General features: G+C 44.7%; 2 non-coding genes across 2 annotated transcripts; one reads left to right on the forward strand and one right to left on the reverse strand.

The window, feature by feature from the left end:
• Positions 1–8,237: 8,237 nt before the first annotated feature.
• On the reverse strand, positions 8,238–8,311 carry trnan-guu (transfer RNA asparagine (anticodon GUU)). The gene has a single exon. It is a non-coding gene; the product is annotated as a tRNA-Asn (tRNA).
• Positions 8,312–13,802: 5,491 nt separating this feature from the next.
• On the forward strand, positions 13,803–13,875 carry trnav-cac (transfer RNA valine (anticodon CAC)). The gene has a single exon. It is a non-coding gene; the product is annotated as a tRNA-Val (tRNA).
• Positions 13,876–15,111: the final 1,236 nt, after the last annotated feature.

A 15,111-nucleotide genomic window follows, 5' to 3' on the forward strand; every position in this document is an offset into this window, starting at 1 on the left:
GTGGCCGAACCAGTGTTTATAAAGGTTCAACATAACTTTCTTGAGTTTGTACTCTATGCCTCTATTTATAAAGCCCAGGACCACGTTCTCAGCCTGTCCTGCCACCTTCAAAGATGTGTGCACATATGCCCCCAGGACTCTCTATTCCCGCATCTCATTTGTATCATTTAGTTTATATTGCCTCTCCTCATTCTTCCTGCCAAATTATATCAGTTCGCACTTCTCTGCATTAAATTTTATCTGCCATGTGCCCGCCCATTCCACCAGCCCGTCTGTGTACTCTTGAAGACTATTATTATCCTCTTCACTGTTTACTACAATTCCTAGTTTTGTGTTATCTATGAATTTTGAAATTGTTCCTGTACGGACAAGTCCAAGTCATTAATATATATCAAAAAGCAGTGGTCCTCGTCCAGACCCATGGAAAACAACACTGTCTACCTTCCTCCAGTCCGAAAAAAATCCGTTCACCACGACTGTCTGTTTCCTGCCATTTATCCAATTTAGTATCCATGCTTTTATTCCATGGGCTTCAATTTTGCTGACAAGCCTATTATGTGGCACTTTACTTCATCGAAAAACTCAATCAAGTTCGTTAAACAAGATTTGCCTTTAACAAATTCGTGTTGGCTTTCCTTTATTAATCTACACTTGTCGAACTGGCTGTTATTTTTATCCCGTATTTATCGTTTCCTAAAGCTTCTCTACCACCGAGTTTTAACTGACTGTCCTGTAGTTGCTGGGTTTATCCTTGCACACGTTTTTAAAAAGGGAGTAACATTTGAGGTTTTCCAGTCGTCTGGCACACCCCCATATCTCCGGACCGTGTGACTGACCCACTTTAAGTACAGCCAGCCTTTCTCGTACCTCTTTATCAATTTTTATCCCATCCAGCATCTCCACGACCTCCGCTTTTACTGACTCTGGCAGCTTCTTCTTCCTTGGTGAAGACAGATGCAAAGTACTCATTTAATACTTCAGCCTTGCCCTCTGCCTCCGTGCATGCATCTGCTTTTCTGGCCCCGAATCTTAATTTGGATTCCGATGTGGTGCAATGTCAAGTTGCACACTAACTATTTCAAGTCAACAATATTGGTCACGTTTCATCAAATTCATTTATGGTGCATTTTCTTACAATGAAAACACGCATTGAAATCGGGGATATTGTATCGTCCCTTGGGGGTCATCGGACCACCAAATTTTGGGTTAAGAGCCGAACGCGCTAAATGATTGTACCAGAGAAAAACATCACATCGCATGATTAACAACATTAATATTACACCGAGCTAAAGCTTGTGGTTGTAGTAACCAATGAACGTTGTTAAATTAATTCATGAAACTAATGAAATTCTGTGAAAGATGAATAATTGTTGTAACCGATAACTTTATGCTGCAGAATCACGGAAATACTAACATGGATAATGAAACTTTAAATAAGTTTTTGTGCTTTGTATGTGATGCATTTTCACCGTTTTCCACTTTCCAGACTGCATTTTAAGGGTCTGGTTTCAAATGTTGATAGTTTACGACACCTGGAATTTGGTACAGCCGTTGTTAAAGTTAACAGGAAGGAACAAGAATTGTCCCTTCTCCAAGCACAAGTTGACGACTGGGGGTTTATCCGAAGCAAGTTCCTCAAAACTATGTTTTTATGCGGGAACTGAAATCGAGCTTTTTCACGTAAAAGGCGAACATGATAAGCACTACACCACGGAAACCTCAGCACACGATTTTGGCAGGACCTCAGGGTCCTGCCCACTGGTTTAACAGCGGAGCAGTGCTTCAGGGCTGGGCTTTTCACTGTTCAGAACATAATTATCACCAGAATTAAATTTGTCGCATTAAAGTGCTCCTTATCTGTTAATTTCGACTTATACCCTTGCCAGTTTTATGCAGAAACAAGTAACAATGTTTAAGGGATGTGGTGTGTTCAATGTTCCTGCAATAACCGTATTACGCAGTGTGAGAAGTGAAACACAGACCACCCAATGCGTGCCCCAAACCGATTGATGTAAACAATAAAAATGGACTGTTAGCTCAGTTGGTTGGAGTGTCGTGCTAATAACGCCACGGTCGCGGTTCGATCCCCGTATGGGCCATTAGTAATTAATGATATTACTTTAGTGACTTTGAAAATCCGGACTTGAGTAACACGGAAATTCACGCAAAAAGTCAGAGGAAATTGTATTTGAAATAGCATTCATTGCAATGTTTGATTTGTCTTTGCCCCTGGGACGGAGAAAAAAAATCTTTCTGTTCATTCTTCATTTATCCTTCTTTTCTCACTCACCTTTCCGTGTCTCCATCTCTTTCCGTCTGTCTCTTTTCCCATCTCTCCATTTTTTTCCATTTCCGGAACCATTTTTCCAGGTATGCTTTCTGACAAACATTACAACCTGTGTCACTCAGTATCAGGGCATGTTTACTAACACACATTGCAATCTGTTTCACTCAGTATCCGGGTATGTTTACTGACACACATTACAATCTGTGTCACTCAGTATCCGGGTATGTTTACTGACACACATTACAATCCGTGTCACTCAGCATCCGGGTATGTTTACTGACACACATTACAATCTGTGTCACTCAGTATCCGGGTCTGTTTACTGAAAAACATTACAATCCGTGTCACTCAGTGTCCGGGTATGTTTACTGACACACATTACAATCTGAGTCACTGAGTATCTAACAATGTGAAGCAACGAGTTTTATTCCCGCTGTGATATCTCTCTGTCGGTTTGCTGATGAACGTTTAACTCGGGGCTTGTTCCCTTTGATGATCACAAGCAGTTAGAAACAGACAGAGCGGAGATGAGGAAAAGTCATCAGTTTAGGAATCAAATGCTTCAAATCACATGGTCGCCGGCGCTGAGAGAGGAAAAAACAGAGAAAAATGCAGAAAGAAATAAAGCGAAATAAAGATGCTATCAATATTTCTCATCCTTGATGCTTCTCGACTCCTTCCCCAAGCCTCCAGCGCCGGTTAAAATTTCAGTGTAATTTAATGCGAGATTCGATCCAAAGAACGAGAGCCAAGCAACCAAATTTTGCTGAAATTCGGAATTGAACCAAGGGCTTTCAAATTTTCGCATTTTCAACCAAGCCATATCGGCTCAATCCGAAGTTGGACTGTGTGGCGTTGCTTTGGAAAAAGAACATAAACCGGGTGGAATTGCCTCTCCCGCTCATTCCTTACTTCGGGGGAATGGGACCCGACCAGATCCCGGAGCTCAGGTTATGTTCATGTTCTGCTGATGATATCTTAATATTATCTTGTGTTTGGGCCACTTTTAACCAGGTTCATGGACACATTCTTCCATCATCCCGTCCCCCACATCGCGCCTCTCTCTCATTCATTCTTTCCTCCATTCAATCCATCAGGGAGCGGGAATCAGAGCTCACCCTCAAACCCCCTACACACAAACCCCCGGTCAATAATTTACACTCTTTATAAACACAAAATGCTAATACACCAGAGGAGACTTCACAGTTATGGACACGGAACGAAATACACCGAAGTGTTGATAAACACAGAAAGTGGACACACCAGGGGAGACCTCACATAGTTGGACACGGAGTGAAAAACACTTTAGTTTTCCTGAGAAGTTACAGAACACGTAATGTCTGTAAAATTCTCCATTCTTTTCCCGGCACTGATGGGCTCTGAAGCGAGAGATGGGCCCGAAGACACTCTGATCCGCACTGATCCCGAGCTGCAGGTGAATTGAAATAAAGTTCAATCTGTAGCAGTCAGCGGTTGGAGAGAGATCAAGGTCCAGAATCAAGGAGGACATTTTTGATACTGCCCTTGAATCTAATTTATATCAAATACTCCTTGAACTCTCTGCCGGGGGAATTTGGAACTGAGGATCGCTTGTGAAATCAGCCTAAAAATTATCACACAAACCACACGAAGTGGGGCTCGAAACCACGAGCCTGACAATAGAAAACTCAGCACAGGCCTGGGACTGAGCCTGGGCGTTTCCTGCTCTTTGGGGCTCAGTCCCACTTCGGGTGAGATCAGGAAACGCACCCCAGACCGGAAACTGTGCTTTTCCTGCTTTGTGTGGAGCAGGTGAACGGCCTCTGCCCAGTGTGACTGCTTCGATGAGTTTCCAGCTCTGAAGGGTAATTGAATTCCTTCCCACAGTCCCAACATTTCCACGGTATCTCCGTGGTGTGGGTGTCCTTGTGTCTCTCCAGGTTGGATGATCAGTTGAAGCCTCGTCCACACACAGGACACGTGTACGGTTTCTCCCCGCTGTAAATGTTGCGGTGTTTTTTAAGGCTGTGTAACTGGTAAAAGCTCTTTCCACACTCAGTGCACTGGAACACTCTCACTCGGGTATGTGTGTCTCGGTGTTTTTCCAGTCACACTGTTGTTTGAAATCTTCTCCCACAGACAGAAAAGACAAACATTTCTCCTTCCACATTCAAAGGTCGATGATATTCAGGTCCTGGTGAATCGAGTGACTCTGTCAGACCTTGACATGATCTTTGGTTTGAATTTCCCGTCTGCAAATCCTCCCCTTCTAATACCCTGTAAAGGTTTACAAAAGTCATCACTCTAAATATAGGATCGAAATTTGGAACAGACAATTCTAGTTTCTATGGAACTTTCTATCCTCTCTTTTCCGCCAAAGCCGTAAATCCCCGTCCCACACACTCTCCCTCCTCCCTGTGCTGAAATCCAAACCCATCCCACCATCTCCAATATTTCTTCCCTCCTCTCCCAGTTTTCTCCCTCCATCTCCTCTGATTGGGTTCAGTTTTGCACCCGCTGTGGGCAGAGTGAGAATAAAATAAATGAGGCAATGATTTTCTCTCCTGGTCACTGGGACCCTGAAGCCCCGCCCACTCTTTGTTCCCGATCACTGGGACCCTGAAGCCCCGCCCACTCTTTCTTCCTGTCACTGGGACCCTGAAGCCCCGCCCACTCATTGTTCGTGTGCCAAGATGGCCGCGCATGCGCCAAGATCCTACCATGACTTCCGCTCGCAAAATGGCGGCCAGTCACACCACTTTTCGGACGGCTGCTGGTCGGGCCTGTCACTGAGGTGCAAACACTGGGCCTGTGGACCCGTATTTGTGGCCTCAATATGCCATCAGGTGCTTGTGAACCTTCTCCGTCTACCCACAGGTCCCATTCCTCCCCCGTCTTCTCCCGGCCTCCGACTCGCCTCTTCCTCCTCAGTCCTTCGCCACCACTCGCACTGCGCATGCTTAGAGCACGGCCCGGTCCTGCCACTGCGCACTGTTCTCCTGTCGTCATTGATAGGGCACATTCAAAGGCGCGGGGGATTGTGGGGAAATGCCCCGCCATTGAATGCCGGAATTGGTGAACAGAAAATTAATTTTTGTCATCCCATCGAGGTTGGTGCCAGGGAGGCAACAAAGATAATAAATAAATAAATTATACAGAAACCCGAGTGCTCAGCCCTTCCCCATGGTGCGAAGTAAACTGGCCGCTACTTTTCATTTAGTAAGTCGCAACTCAGGCCCGACGCGCCCAGTTTGGTTCAATTGCTAAATGTTCTCTAACTCGAATTCAGACCTGTCATTCTCAGGGAAACTGACGATGTCTCATTTTTTCTGTGCCCTACCCGAGAGCCAGTTAATGGCTTTAATAAGCTGTCAACAACTTTTGCAAAAGTGGAAGGAGGTGAAAAATTCCACGAGCGATGCCTTAATACACAAGGGACCACGTACACTGTGACACCAAATCCAGGGCAACTTACACTGGACACCAAATCCGGGAACAACTTACACTGAGACACCAAATCCAGGGACCATTTACACTGGGACACCAAATCCAAGAATCACTAACACTGAGACACCAAATCCAAGGACACGGACACAGGGATACGAAATAAAGAGACCACTTACACAGAGACGCCAAATCCAGGGACCACTTGCACTGAGACGCCAAGTCCAGGGATCATTTACATTGGGACACCCAGTACAGGGATCAGTTAGACAGAGACCCCAAATCCAGCGACCACTAAAATGTTGACATCCTTTTTACACCTTCTCCAGTAACTCTATATCCTTCATATAATATGGAGACCAGAACTGTTCACAGTGCTCCAAGTGTAGTCTAATCAAGCTTATATACAAGTTTAACATAGCTTTCCAATTCTATCCCTCTAGAATTGAACCCCAGTGTTTGGTTTGCTTTTTAATGGCCTTTTAAACCTGCATCACTAATTTTAGTGATTTGTGGATCTGTGTCCCCAGATCTCTCTACTCCTTTACCCCACATAGACTCTTATTATCCAAGCATTATGAGGCCTCCTTGTTCTTTCTACCAAGATGCTCCACTTCATCCTAATCTTTATTAAAATTAATTTGCCAATTACACCCCCATTCTGCAAGTTTATGAATGTCTTCTTGTATATTTTTGTAGCCTTGATCAGTATCAGCTATACCCCGCCCCAGACTTGTGTCATCCGTAAATTTTGAAATTGTCCATCCGATTCACGAGTCCAAATCGTTTATATAAATTGTGAACAGTCGTCCCAGCACCGATCATTGTGGAACACCACTTTCCACCTTTTACCAGTCTGAGTAGCGACCCTTAACCCCTACTTTCTGCTTTAGTGCAGTGATCAAGAGAAATCTCTTTGCACAGGGAGTTGTGAAATTGTGGAAATCACTTCCAAAGTTCTGTAATGACAAGTTCGCCTCATGTTTTTATCCAAGACATCACACAGCCCAGTCATTTACTCCAAATGTTGATGCAATGGTTCAAGCTAAGAGGTGCCAGGTATCGGGAGCAGCAGTAGCAATAAATAAAATCTAAACGTAAGTAAGCACCAATATAGTTAATCTTCATCTATTTCCAGTTTAATAACTTTTGCGGAATGTGGCCCAGGCCAAGTGCCATGATATCAGATCAGGCTCAACATCGAAAATGAGTTTGACACCCCTGAAATAGACAATGTGAACCACATTACCCTCATACACTTACCCAGCAACTTCTTCAAAAAACTCAAGCAAGTTTGTAAGACACGACCTTGTTTTCCGAAAGCCGCGTTGAGTATCTGTAATGGCCCCTTCTCTTTCCCCGTGTTCATAAATAGCATCTCTTAGGATCCCTTCAAGCATCTTCCCTCTGATCGTTGTCACACTGATGGGCCCGTCATCCCCTGGCTCTGATTTGTCCCCTTCAATGAAAATGGGAACTAATTGACCTATTTTCCAATCTCAGGAGACAATCCTTGACTCTATTGAGCTGTTGAAGATACAGGCAAGGGGCTCACAGAGCACCCGTCTCATCTGTTTAAACACCCGTGGGTGAATATCATCTGGACCTGGAGCACAATCTATTTTGAAATTTAGTATTTTATCCAAGATGACATCCCTTTCTATTTTAATATTTATGATGTTATTGTCGACAGCACATCCCACAGCTGGAATCTGAGCATCAATCACAGGAGTGTAGGCTGATGAGAAATAATCATTTCACAGCTCTGCCATAGTCCGGGAATCTGTCCTGAACTGCCTTTCAGTGGACCTAAACTATCTTTAATGGTCTTCTGACTCCCGACGCAGCTGAAAAGGCGTTTGCTTTTATTCCCACAATTGTGCACCATCTTCTTTTCCAATGATCTCGTAGCTTCTCTAATGGCTGCTTTTGTCCCCCTCGATTGTGGGTGATATTTGACACTATCCTCCTGCAAACTGAATTCATCCTGATCTGACCTGAGTTAAACGTAAGACAGTTCGGGGAGTCAGGAATCATTCACCCTGAGACCTAAACTAACAGGTAAAATCCCAGACGGTTCCTTCGTAAGGATTCCTCTGGTTCCTCGGCATATATTTGTCAGGATGCCGAAACACAGCTTTCTTGCAGTCCACTCCTGGAGGCCCCACTCCCTGAGCCTACAACCTTCAGCAGTGTCAGTGGCGGAGTTCACAAATGAACTGAAACCCTTCGGAATGCGAAAACAATTTTGCGTTTCCAAAATAAAAGGACTGACATTTATTGTGGAAACAGTCTGGTGTCGCTCACTGCAGAAATATCCATGTCAGAGTGAAGCGGCTCTCCTGCAATCTTTGGACCTTGTCTGTCGAGGAGAATTCTGATATCCGTGAAGGCAATCTCAGGTTAAATGGTGGAAGGTCGGCCGTGCTCAGCTGGCCATCGAAACCGTGCATTTTTTTGCAGACGAAACAAAAATTTGAAACCAGGAAATACGAGACCATGAATCTTTCGGTAAAAGTTTCCCTACCGTCCCTGGGTGAGCTCGAACCACCAACCTTTCAGTTAACAGCCGAACGCGCTAACCAATTGCGCCACAGAGACATGACACGTTTGTTTTTGAACCATTGATTCAACGAGCTAAAAATTCAGGTTGCCGCGATCAATATAACATCTCTCGATTATCAGTTCACTTTTCCAAAATAAAGGGTCTGAAGCTTGCATGAGTGAAAATCTGTCCTGTATTATTTGTGAACATTAAACTCACCTTGCCATTAAACATCTGTATGTTGGAAGTCTTAGTCCCATCGTGGAAGAGAGGATTGATTTTTCGAGCTGTGATTCTCCATTCTCCATTCCAGTATTATTCAGGTGTGGTGAAAATGAGAGGAGATGAAACGAGCAGGTCCAACGAGCAGGTCTGTGACACTACACGGTGTCTACAAAGGTGCCTCTTGTACTTACAGTGCAGCGGACGGCAGTTTTTACCATTAAACCAGTAACTATGATGTGAAGAAAAAATGTGGCCCACAAACATTCGATTTCAGCGCGGTGACACTGGGTCAGAGTAAAGTTCAGTTAATGCGATTGCCGAGTGGCGAGAGGTTGGATTTGGAACTCCTGTGCGGCTGCACTGCGCATTGTCCAGATCTGCTTGGAGCGATATTCATTCAGTTCATCACTGACAGGGACAGTTTGATTCAATGTCTCTTTTCTCTTGTAATTGATGAGATTTCAAAAGTTGAAAACCACCCGTGCTGACCCCAACCTCGCCACTTACACGCTGACAGATACAATGCGGTCACAGTCTGGTTCATTGAGATGAAATCCGAAAGCGATTTCACAGTCGAAAGCAAAGCGAACTAAACTCATTTAAAGAAAGTGCAGGTCACAGAGGTGCCTTTAAAGTCCCGATTGTTCGAAGCAGAACTGGAAAATGCGCAATGCAGCAGCACAGGAATTCCAAATGAACTCTACGTGGAGGTAAATGAGTGACAGGAGCAGAAGGAGATGCCACGTGAAAGATTTGGACCCAGACCTGCTGCATGAGACTTTAAATGTTGTTCACCTTTAACTGTCGCTCATAGTGTCAGAACTGTCACTGTTATCATTAGCCTTCTTGCACTGCAACTCCTCAATAGTCCCAGGTTATCACAGCATCGCTTTCTTCAAATTGAATCCCAGTGTGAAAACTTACACGATTTCAAACCCAAGCAAAGGTGTGCGAGATTGGAAGGAGAGTGCGAGTGGAGATCATGGGCCTGGGGGCAGTGATATCATCACCTGAGCATTAAGATATCCCACATACCAAAGAAGCAGGGAGATGAGATCTTTGTGTCTATTTTCCCGGCATGTGCAAAATCCATCCCTTCTCAATGGCCAGCACTGTTCTTTCCCTCTCTCTCCCTGCTGCCCAGGTCAGGATGGGATTCATGAATTCCCCTGTGTTTTCATCAAGCATCTAATTCACCTGGCAGCTGGAGGAGTAGAGGAAGCGGGAGGGGAAGAATAGTCAGAAACAGGAGATGCCACGTGAAACGGGCCGAATCTTTTGCGTTCCAGTTGCTTCAAATGATCCACTGCAGCCCTGCCTCGCCTCGTAGCTTTCCCAGGAGCTGCATCGATTCGGCCGGTGCGTGCGTGCATTTTGGAAATGGAAACAGAGACACCCGCTGCTTGTGGGAGTATTTCACCTCAATTTTCCATTTCACGCGCAGGCCTACCCGCACTCGGTACTGTCATGGCCTGAACACGTCTTTCGTGTTCTCAAAGAAAATGCCACTTTGTGCGAGCAGGTGTTTGGACTGGACTGCACTGAGCTGAGTCACTGAGGATATTCAATGAATGAAATCAGTACTTCAAACAGAAAACATTCTTCACTCACTCATCCTAATACATTAGCGTCTCGATTCTTGAATTATTGTTTCATTCATTGCAAAATAGGAACAGGAATAGGCCATTCAGCCCCTCGAGCCTCCAGGTTAATCCATACTTCTTGAGTTGGGGTGCCCAGAACTGAATGCAGTCCTCCAGATGGCGTCTCACCAGCTGTGCAGCTGTAACATAACTTCCACCTCTTTGTATTCGACCCTTCTATAGATAAACGGGGAGAGTGAGAGCTCAAGAGAGAAAGCGAGAGAGAGCAAAAGGAAGAGAAAGAGGGAGAGAGAGCACTATGCATTGACAAACTTTCTCAGGAGTTCATTTGAAACCCCACTGAGCTTTCGAACCACTTGCTCTACCGCATCAAAAGTTCATAAGCAGCATATGGGTAATGTGAAATCATATAATTCATAACCGGTTTAGTCGCGCAATGGGTAGCACATCGGACTTTTCGCTCAGAAATTGTGTGTTCGCATCGCACCACCGTTAAATTTTAGTTCGTTGATTTCGGAGCTGGGAAGTGATATTTTGCAGCAAAACCGGAACAGGATCATTAATATCTGTCAAGGAAGGGAAACAGCCCCCATCCACTTTCTCTTATACTAGTGGCTCCAGTCCCACCCGAATTTATAAGGCTTAATCCACTCTGAGCTGGATTGGCGAAACACTCTCAAGAAGGAGGCTCATCATCTGCTTACCGCGGAAGACAATCTGCTGGACTTCCAGCTCTGTCAGACGGGATGTTCCTTCAGACAGGTTTCTAACTGGACACATTCATCCTGCTGCCGTGCGAGCATTGGTGCTTGAGGGGTAGAATTCTTGCTTGGAGTAATTCTATTCCTGTAAAAGTAGCACGTGAAGATCGCAAGATGGAAAGTATCGTGGCTGAGCGGTCTAACGCGCTGGTTTAAAGCTCAATCTAAATCCCATAATTTGTAGATGGATCAAAATCATAGTTTGTGGCTCCAATTCCGAAGCCTCCCTCTGTAAACTAAGAAGACTAACCATCTCATCTGCGATTGCGACAGAGTAGGCTGGAGGAACCACATGGTTGAACAAATAACTAGATGCATTACGAAACACACCGATTGTAAATAGAAACTTAGAAAATTGGAGCAGGAGTCGGACATTCGGCCGTTCGAGCCTGCTCCGCCAATCAATACGATCATGGCTGATCCTGGACCTCAATACCATATTCCCGCTCTCTCCCCATACCACTTGATGCCTTTTGTGTCTAGAAATCTATCCAGCTCCTTCTTACATATATTCAGTGACTTGGGTTCCACAGCCTTCTGTGGTAGAGAATTCCATAGGTTCACCACCCTCTGAGTGAAGAAATTTCTCCTCATCTCAGTCCGAAATGTTCTCATCTGCTATTGCAACAGCATACGCCGGAGGAACCACACGGCGATGCAAATAACTAGATGCATTTTGGCACACACCAATTGTACCTTCAACTCCGGTCGAAATTTTCACAAGGAAAAGGATTGGTTGGTTTCGGTGGGCCTCGACTAACAACCTCGCCATTTCCCGGCCCTGGACTGTCATATATGGACCGCGCACTGACTGGTTGCGCCGCAAGAGCCCAGTCACTTTGATCACCTGTCCCACTCTGCTGGAAAGAACCTTAAGGTGAGAGGCACTGTGGAAACGTGTCCAGTCATTGTGATGAAAATAATATCTGCACACTCATTTCAGCTTCTTTCACATCCTCTGCTCCATCGCACGACAATCGGGTTTTCTGCGAATAGGCCAAAATGAACATTGGCAGAAATTCTAACCCACGCCTCCGTAGAAATTTGATGGAACACCTGAGACCGCGAGGGCACGCTACCATAATGTCACAGCAACGTTTAAAGAGCTGTTTAATGCTCAAATAAATGAATTGAAGCTAATTGACCGCATTTACCCCGTGCTGGGGTTGTTCTCCTTGGAGCAGGGAACATTTCGAGGAGATTCGATAGAAGTGTTCAAAATAATGTAGCGTTTTGATAATGTAAATAAATAGAAACTGTTCCCATTGGCGGAACGGTCGAAAAGCAGAGGACACAGATTGAAGGTGATTGGCAAAAGACCCAAAGGCGACATGGGGAAACACTTTTTTTACCAACGAGTAGTTGTAAACTGGAACGCGCAGCCTGAAAGGATGGTGGAAGCAGATCCAATCGTGGCTTTCAAAAAGGAATTTGATAAGTACTTGAAGGGAAAAAATGCAGGGCTACCGGAAAGGAGCGGGGGAATTGGACTAACTGGATTGCTATTACAATGAGCCTGCACGGGCTCGATTGGCTGAATAACTTCCTTCTGTACTGTAACCATACCTCAAGGGCAATGAGGGATGGGCAATAAATGCTGGCCTCGCCAGCGACGCCCACATCCCATGAACGAACTCAAAAAATAATGGGTGTATAATTCTATTTATACAGTTTATTTTCATTGCATGCATTTCTCTATCTCTCCCTGTCTCTGTCTCTTGTGTTATCCCCTGATAGACTTCTCAGGCTTCCTTGAACGGCGATGGCTGATCTAACCTGCAACACCAGCAGAGGAGGTTAAAGAAAGATTGGGACAGGAGGAAAAGTAAAGGGGCAATCCAGCTGCTGCAGCCAATGTCTACCCATTAATGCCTCTTCTCTCTCACAGTGAAACAGAGGCACCAATTTGATTAAAGTATACTTATAGTAGATTGTATATTAACACCATTCCGAGACCGACGGCAATCATATCATGGAATCATACAATCATAGAACGTTACCCCACAGAAGGAGGCTATTCGGCCCTTCGTGTCTGAGCCGTCCGAAAAAGAGGCATCGAGCCTCAACCCACGTTCCAGAGTTTGGTCTATAGTCTTTTGGACTAACCCCTCTGCCTCCATGAGTCGATCTCCTTCATGCTCCCGAATCAGAGTTGGGTTCGTACGACCCGTTTAATGTTTACATGCCTGTGGAAGACGGCAGCTATCTTCTGAGGTTTTCCTATAACAACGTCTGCGGCAGAGTTTCTGTAGTTTGGGGGTTATCACATTCGCCGACGACGTGAATGGTCCCCTGTATGAAACCGGGCAGAATCATTTTTGGGCCGCCCCCTCCGCCTCCATGAGTCGATCTCCTTTCTGATCCCGAATCAGAGTCGGGTTCTCACGACCCGTTTAATGTTTACATGCCTGTGGAAGACTTTTGAATTCCCTCTTATTTTGGCTGCCAGTCTATTCTTATACTCTCTCTTTGCCCCTCTTATTTCCCCTTTCAGTTCCCCTCTGAACTTTCCATATTCTGCCTGGTGAATGAATAAAAAAAAGTTAGGATTTCCGTCAGTCTGAAACAGAAAGTTATTAGTTGATTAATGGCGACTTGAACAACTATTCGACTTTTTTCAGAGTTTAATGAGTATTGTGAAATTAAAACAGTGAACTATTTTGTCGAAGTTAATTCCCGAAACGAGAATGGGACCCGTCTCCCACATTGAGAGCTTTTGCAGACTGCAGCGATCTTCTGAGGGTTTCCTAAAACAACGGGCGCAGCAGAGTTACTGTAGTGCACTGGTTATCATGTTCGCTTATAAACGTGAAAAGTCCCCGGTTCGAAATTAATACAGTAAACTATTTTATAGAATTTAATTCCCTGAACGGGACAGGGACCCGTCTGCCACACTGAGAGCATTTGCAGTCGGCAGCTATCTTCTGAGGGTTTCCTATAGCGAAATGTGTAGCAGAGTTTCTGTAGTGTAGTGGTTATCACGTTCGCCTCACACGCGAAAGGTCACCGGTTCGAAACCGGGCAGAAACATTTTGAAAAAGTTCCCCACTAAAAATCAAGAAGGATGAAAAAAAGCAAGAATTCAGTCTGTGGTTAAATATGAATAAAATACCATTGTAAACAATTTTACAACACCAAGTTATAGTCCAGCAATTTTATTTTAAATTCACAAGCTTTCGGAGGCTTCCTCCTTCGTCAGGTGAACGATGTGAAAATGCCACAATAAAATACCACAAAATGCCACAATAAAATATCAATAAAATACCACACCTCACAGAACCGATGTATTTTCCATTCTCTGTATAGTTCAATACACATTCAAATACTATACATATACAGACAGTGTCTCGCCCTCATTCACGTTTCATGCCCCGACTGTGCAGGAAGCCCCTCTCAAAGCTGCACATTGCGATTGTTTTCAGTTGATTTATGAGAGGTCATTAAAGGATCCTGCAGCGCTGCCTCGGTTTATAAATACAGTTATAAACTGCATTGCAGCCGCGGCAACAAACAGATCAGTTTTTCGATGTTCGATGTTCCCCAGCTCCCGCATTGAGTGAGGCCACGAGAGCAACAGCATTCAGGCCGCCTGTCCGATCACACGTTGCTGGCAGGAAGCTGCCATTGCCGCTTCAGACAACGCATTACTGCCCATCCCTGGGAAACAAGATAACACCGAAGCTTTGACAACACATCGCAGGCATCGTCTGTCCCGTAGTTGTTGCTCCGCTGCGAAGACAGAACTTGCCAGCTGTTTCAAAATTTACAACCAGAACACTGGATCCTCAGATCACTACCCGTTTAAAAAGTCTGTTGCTCTATCTACTGAGCTACGCAGGCTCGCAATTTGTTAAGTTCCTATCGTACATATTCATTGTAGGACTCTGAATTATCCATCGTAGACGTCGAAATTGGGTGAGGGTCCTGTTATAAAATTGTCAGCAGCGTGTTGAGGAGAATCCTTGTTTCTGTTGAACATGATGTAAGAAACATGGACAGTGAACTCGTGAGTTTACAATTCTTATTGTTTGTGCCAAATAAGAACATAAGAACATAAGAAATAGGAGCAGGAGTAGGCCAATCGGTCCCTCGAGCCTGCTCCGCCATTCAATAAGATCATGGCTGATCTGATCCTAACCTCAAATCTAAATTTATGTCCAATTTCCTGCCCGCTCCCCGTAACCCCGAATTCCCTTTACTTCTAGGAAACTGTCTATTTCTGTTTTAAATGTATTTAATGATGCAGCTATTATTTAACAATGTCTT

The sequence above is a fragment of the Heptranchias perlo genome, chromosome 20 (assembly GCF_035084215.1).
Source record: "Heptranchias perlo isolate sHepPer1 chromosome 20, sHepPer1.hap1, whole genome shotgun sequence".
Taxonomy (NCBI): domain Eukaryota; kingdom Metazoa; phylum Chordata; class Chondrichthyes; order Hexanchiformes; family Hexanchidae; genus Heptranchias; species Heptranchias perlo.